At 44.4% G+C, this 6,000-nt stretch overlaps 2 protein-coding genes across 6 annotated transcripts in view; both read left to right on the top strand.

The window, feature by feature from the left end:
• Positions 1-6,000, top strand: part of CTNND2 (catenin delta 2) — a 245,222-nt gene that overhangs the window by 233 nt on the left and 238,989 nt on the right. For 3 of the 5 annotated variants that reach the window (XM_083623766.1, XM_083623767.1, XM_083623765.1), the window contains exon 1: positions 7-146. The gene's annotated coding sequence lies outside the window, so the exon portion shown is untranslated. Of the gene's footprint in view, positions 147-6,000 lie in introns of all 5 variants that reach the window. The other 2 variants (XM_083623764.1, XM_083623763.1) reach the window with 1 other exon arrangement.
• LOC310767376 (catenin delta-2-like) overlaps positions 1-6,000 on the top strand; it is a gene marked incomplete at its 3' end in the record, with an annotated part of 296,885 nt that overhangs the window by 270,129 nt on the left and 20,756 nt on the right. The gene's annotated exons all lie outside the window — the stretch shown is intronic.

The raw sequence follows: 6,000 nt of genomic DNA, 5'->3' as shown, positions 1-6,000 counted from the left end.
GCCCATCCACCAGCTCAGCTCCACCATCGGCACCTACGCCACGCTGTCGCCCACCAAGAGGCTGGTGCACCCCTCCGAGCAGTACGGCAAGCACTCGCAGGAGCTCTATGCCACCGCCACCCTGCAGAGACCCGGCAGCCTCGCAGGTGAGTCCCCGGCTCCCGGGAGCGCGCCCTGCTCCAGCTCTTCCGGAGTCCGCGCGCCTCTGCTGCGCGTTTGCATCCAGGTCTGGGACATTATGGGGGGGTCCGGTGGAAAAGGGGAGAACAAGGTAGCTGTGTGTGTATTTTTCCCCACCACTCCCCAAATGTTGCTTTAAGTGGTTGCCGCTAGCGCTAGCGTGTCCTCCTTAAATCTCAGGCGTCTGAATAGCAAATAGGGAATACTTGGAGGTTACCTGCTCCTGCTTTCAGTGGGACTCGCTGCTAAGTAAGTGTGTTTGGGGGTTGCAGCCTTCGACACCGATTATACCTGGCCAGTCCTTCGGTTTTCGCTCCCCGACCTACTTGTCTGATTGCTCTAAATGAGGGAAGTTGGTCCTGCTGTGAGCCCATCTAACTACAGCACAGTGCATCTTAATTGCTGATTATTAAATTCACTACCATTGATTTACTTGAACTTTTCGTGGATAGTTATGCATTTTTCCGACACTGGACATAAAACTACTTTAAAGCTACTTTAAGAAAAAAGTTTTAAATGTAAGGACTGCCTAAATTCATTTAATGGATACACTTGTCTCTTCCTTTCAGCTGAGATGAAGACTGCATGCTTTCCCCTAACGTAAATTTTGGAATGTTCTGATTAGTATCAATTATGTCAGTGCTCTGTGTTTCCTGTCCTAGTCAGGAAACACCTGTTTGTTTGTTTTTAAAAATGATATCCTGGGTCTTCCTAATAATCTGATAACTAAGCTGTGTACTTTTTCAGTGGGGTTTTTTTGTTCTTATAAAAATCATTGGAGGTATATTGCTATAGCAACAACTGTCATGCTCATGTGTTCTCTTGTCTAATCTACATAGCTGGATCTGAAAATAAAGAAAAGTCAGATGGCAGCAAAATTGTGTTAATATCAGAAATATATTCTGGTGGCTCCCCTTTGCAGGGGGAGGGTTGGGAAGACCCACCCATGAAATGATAACTGTTATTCTGTCATTGTTGTATGTTGCCAGAGAGAGCTTATTAGGTGAAGTTAAGTAACACATTGATCATGCATTATTGTAAATTGTGTTCCCTATATGTAACTTGCTAAACTGCACCTCCAAGATTACTGGGCAAAGAGATGGTTGTAGAATAAGCACTATTAATCATTGAGGTTTTGTGTCCTATGCACACTTCCTTCGGAATATTTCCTGTTCATTGGAATATAGGAAGCTGTCTTTTACCAAATCAGACATCGGCACTGTCTGTACTGACTGCAAGGGCTTCAGATATTTTCAGCATGCAAACAGAGGCTCTGCCACCAATCTATGGTCCTTGCCCAACTCAGTGAGACTTGTGTCTGAGGGACATGTATTTGCCAGTGAGTGCAGCTGTAACCACCATGCCCAAGTATTTGTCGTGGCTCCAAAATGAGCAAAGGGCTTGTTTCTCCAACATGCTGCTATTTCCACTTTCCACGGAGATCCTTAGAAGGTTGGAAGCATTGCAAGTGAATTCTTAGTTCCCATGCTATACTGCTTCCCTAGGAAGATAGGAAGCTTCCTTTCAGAAAGTCAGACCACTGGACAATCTAGGTCAGCATTGTCTTCACAAGGAATGGGAAACCTTAGGCTCAGGGGCAAAATGTGGCTCTCTGGGCCAGTCTGTCTGTCCCTCAGACTCTCCCCATGTCACACTTTCTCCCCAGGCTATATCTTTCACTGGTCCTTCTCCACAAGGTCTTTTGTGTGGTAAGAATGTATCCTCCTATCCCTCTTGCTTGCCAGGATAGAAGGATGTGCACAGAAGCCTCTGACTTTTGTGTGGCTAGAATGTAGTCTGCTTTTCTCCACCTACTTTTGTGCTTCTAGCCACAACCCCTTTAACTCTTGGCCTTGCCCACAGAACCAGAAGGTTCCCATGAGGCTGAAGAAGGCCCCCCCATCCTTGGTCTACACCAGAAGTTGGGAACCTTTGGCCCACCAGACCAGTTTGGTCAAGCCACACACACCTGCCTTGTATCTGACACCATATATGACATCTGTTGTGAGGCAGATAAAGTTGTGATGGGGGGAGGCATTTCTGGGCACTGCCAACCATTGGTGTCTTCAAAGCCCTCCAACAAGGCCTTTTGAAACTCCAGCTATCAGCTTATTGTTGGGCCCTCAGAGTGCAGCACCAGGCCATCTGCAGATACTGATAACCAGCTGATTTTCAGTGCTTGAAGGGAGCTTGCAGAGACACAAATCAGCTGGTTGTTGGTGCTGTGCTCTGTATCCATGACAGTCAGCTGGGGACTTCCAAGTGCTAGAGGGTGGAAGAAGCAGCTTGGGTACAAAATGATGGAGGAAGCTCTTGGGACCAAAACCACGTTCTTTGCAGAGGGGGAAATGTTCCATTCACCCCTCTTCAGAGAATTCAAAGGGACTCCTTGTAACTGACAATCACTTGATTGACAATTATGGAGAAGTCTTTTGAAGGTGCACTTCCAGCACTAGTCAGCTGACTGATGCTGAAAGGGCATCTTCAAACGAGGTTGCTGTAGGGACACCAACCTGGTTCCCAAAATCTTTCCTTGGCACCCCCAGACAGGTGCCCCAGACTCCCAGCTTTCATTAACAACAAGTCTCTAGTCCTTTTAGAAGGAAAGTTATGAGTCAAAATGTGCAGGTACCTTCCAAAAGATTTATGTGAAATGAATGTGAATGTGGTGTGGTCACTGTGTGTGTTTTTACTGGTACTTAGGAATGTTCCCTGTTGCTATTAGACAGCAACCATTTGAGGGCTTGTCTTTATGTTTGTAAAATCAGTCTTGTGTGATCGCCACAATCAGGACCAGCAGATAGCTATCTTCCTATGGTAAGGATAGAGATATTAGGGGTGGCCGTTTCTCTAATTTTGTGCTACGTCATGCTTCCAATGATGGCCATTTTGTGTTACGCCACCACTCACCCCCATGACAGCCATTTTGTGACTGACACCCCACCACACTCTCAGAATTCAAAATGTGCCAATGAGTCCAAAATGGTTTGTGACCATCCTTTTTCGTCACACCCTCTTTCATTGGTTACTAATTTATCCGTTAGGGTAGCCTCTTTTGAACAGGCAGGTCACCTGGCATCATCATGTCAGAATATTGGCAGGTGTCAACCCTATGGGGGTTGTGAGGAGGTAACCAGCCAGTCGGATCCAGTTACCCACCTCTAATCTACACTGATTGGCAATGGCTCTCTGGGATTTCACATGGGGAACATTTCCAAACCCACCTGTAGTTGCTGTGGATTAAACCTCACACCATCTGTGTGCAAATCAGATGCTCTATTACTGAGCTGTGGTCTGTAAATTTAGTGGACCTTTTCAGTTCCTTTATACTTCACTGGACACATTCTACTAGTCAGTGAACCTTTTCTGTTTTGTATTTATGATTTCTCTGTGATCCTTTTTGTCTGGATTTGCTTCCTGATAAATGTGGCCTGCCAGCATGTGACAGGATAGCGTCAGCCAATTAAACAGGAGACCTGGGGCTTTAATTGCAACCCATCGTGCCTGGCCTCTTTCAGACACAGAGTCTTCCTTTGCCTCATTCTTATGCTCCACTGTATCTTCCATTCTTCTTCTTCTTCTTCTTCTTCTTCTTCTTCTTCTTCTTCTTCTCTACTTCCCAGCTTCAAAAGACTTTAACACTTCTTTGTTTCCTAGGGTGACATGCTTCTTGTGACCCCCTTTTCTTCTTTTAGGGCTGCCTCCTATAAACATAACATGAACCCATCCCATGCAAAACAATCTCATGAGTCATGAAAGAAAAGTTTCTATTTTACTTCACTTTTTCTTCATTTCTGAAATGATACCATGGCCTACGTTGGGACTTTCCTACCATTTCCTTCTCTCTGCCCCCCTCCTTTCATAGTTTTGTTTACTATAATGTCTGTCCTGAAGTGTGCTCTCCATTTTGTAATTTTTAGTTGGTCCTAGTAAGGTTATTGTTCAGTTAACACTTTGATTTTTTTTATAGATCAGTGCAGCTGCAAACATTTTTCCAAAGTCTGTATCTCATGCAAGTTCATATTCAATAGACAAATAGCTAGGTGGCATAACTGTTCTTGCCCCATAGAGAATGCCTGCAGTTTTTGATGAGTGTTAACTTGCTGAAACTTCTTTCAGCTTCTGCAACACACCCTGACACTGCACAGAAAATCCATTGGTTGTTTTTTTTGTAAAATAATTTAATAAATAGGTTGAAGTGGTTTGTATACTCTTCTCTGCTTCAGAAAAAAGCAGACCTTCAAGAATATTTTCAGATGCGACATTTTATAAGGAAAATTCTTAGGAACCCACCTGGGATAGTTGTAAAGCAGATGTTTCTAGACATGGCAGTATGGTGACCATTGGTGTGTGCATTTGTGAACTAGACAGATACATACATTTTGGGACTGTAAATCCTACCAGCAACACTGCCTCCCATTGTCCCTGGTATCATTATGGTGTTTTGTCCCTCCTTCCTTTATATATGTGCACAAGGAACTCTGGAACTGGTATCATTTGTGAGAGCACACCATATAGAGAGAAGGAAAATCTCTTGTCTTTCAAGCTACACATTTTAGTTTGCCCACATAACCCAATCCTCTAATTGAGGGTTGTAAGACAATAGGTGTGTTATTCAGCTGTAACACAATAGGTATGTGGATACAGGAAAACAAATACCCTCAGGCATGATCTACAATTTACCTGCTTTGTAACGCGGTTGCTGCCAGACTTCCATAGTTCCTTGGGTCCTGGTAAAGGGTAATTTTACCTCACCTCAGGGCTTGGGTCCTGCAGTCAAATGGAGCCAGTAACTTTTTATTCATAGTACAAAATCTCTCTTAGTGCAGGAGTGAGGAACCCTCTTCAGCCAGAGGACTGCATGCTATCATTAGGGCTTATTGAATTTTCGTCAAACGTAGACCTGAATGTTGTCCAATCACAAAAAATAATAGCAGATCTGAATTCCTTACACCCCAAAACATCAAAAAGTTTCACCCCCTGAAATGACACACCCTATGCCAACATGGCTAGTATTCCAGGGATGGGGGCAAAAGCAAAGGTGAGTGGACCTATTGGTGTATCTCTTGTATTTGTACAGGGGGCTACATTCCACCCATGTGAAAGTCAGAGGTTTTAAACCCACCTACAAACACTGCATTTCTGTCCTTTATCCAGGAGTGCAAGAAGTATTACCATGTTTCAAGGAACATTACCATGTTTCTGGGCTGGAACGGAGCAGGGCTGGTGGTGGGAGTTTGAGCCCAGTGAGGGGGCGGGGAATGGGGAGAAAGCAACAGACTGGATAGAGAAGGGCTGGTTCTGTGTCAGTACCATGGTTTATATCATAGATCAGATCATAAATGTCCTTTTTTTTTCTTTCTACATTTTGAACCAAAGTAGATCCACAAATACGGAATGAAAGAGCTGTTCTTTTTTTGGAGTTGGGCCATTCAGATTAGTGTTTACATGCAGCTATATAGGAATTTGTGGACATGCACATATGCTACAACTAAACATGCTTGTGCATATCTTTGCACACAGGTTCAATTTATAGCAGGGGTGGCCAACTCCCAAGAGACTGCGATCTGCTCACAAAGACTGGCACTGATCTACCCCCTTTTGGGGGGTTCAGGTCAACCTTGTTGAGCTTTTTTTAGGGAGCAGAAAAACCCCATTTTTGGGGGGGGGGAAATGTCGAGCTTTTTTAGGGGAGCCAAACTTTTTACTTGTTGAGTTTCTTTGCGGGGAGCCAGTGATCTACCACAGCCAGCCAGTGATCTACCTGTTGGACGTGCCTGATTTATAGCATCTCCAGATAGAGCAGGAAAACTCTCCTGT

Source organism: Podarcis filfolensis (assembly GCF_964270895.1).
Source record: "Podarcis filfolensis genome assembly, chromosome: 7".
Classification (NCBI taxonomy): Eukaryota; Metazoa; Chordata; class Lepidosauria; order Squamata; family Lacertidae; genus Podarcis; species Podarcis filfolensis.
Note: the sequence above shows the minus strand (reverse complement) of the source record. Positions and strands in the feature narration are given on the sequence as shown.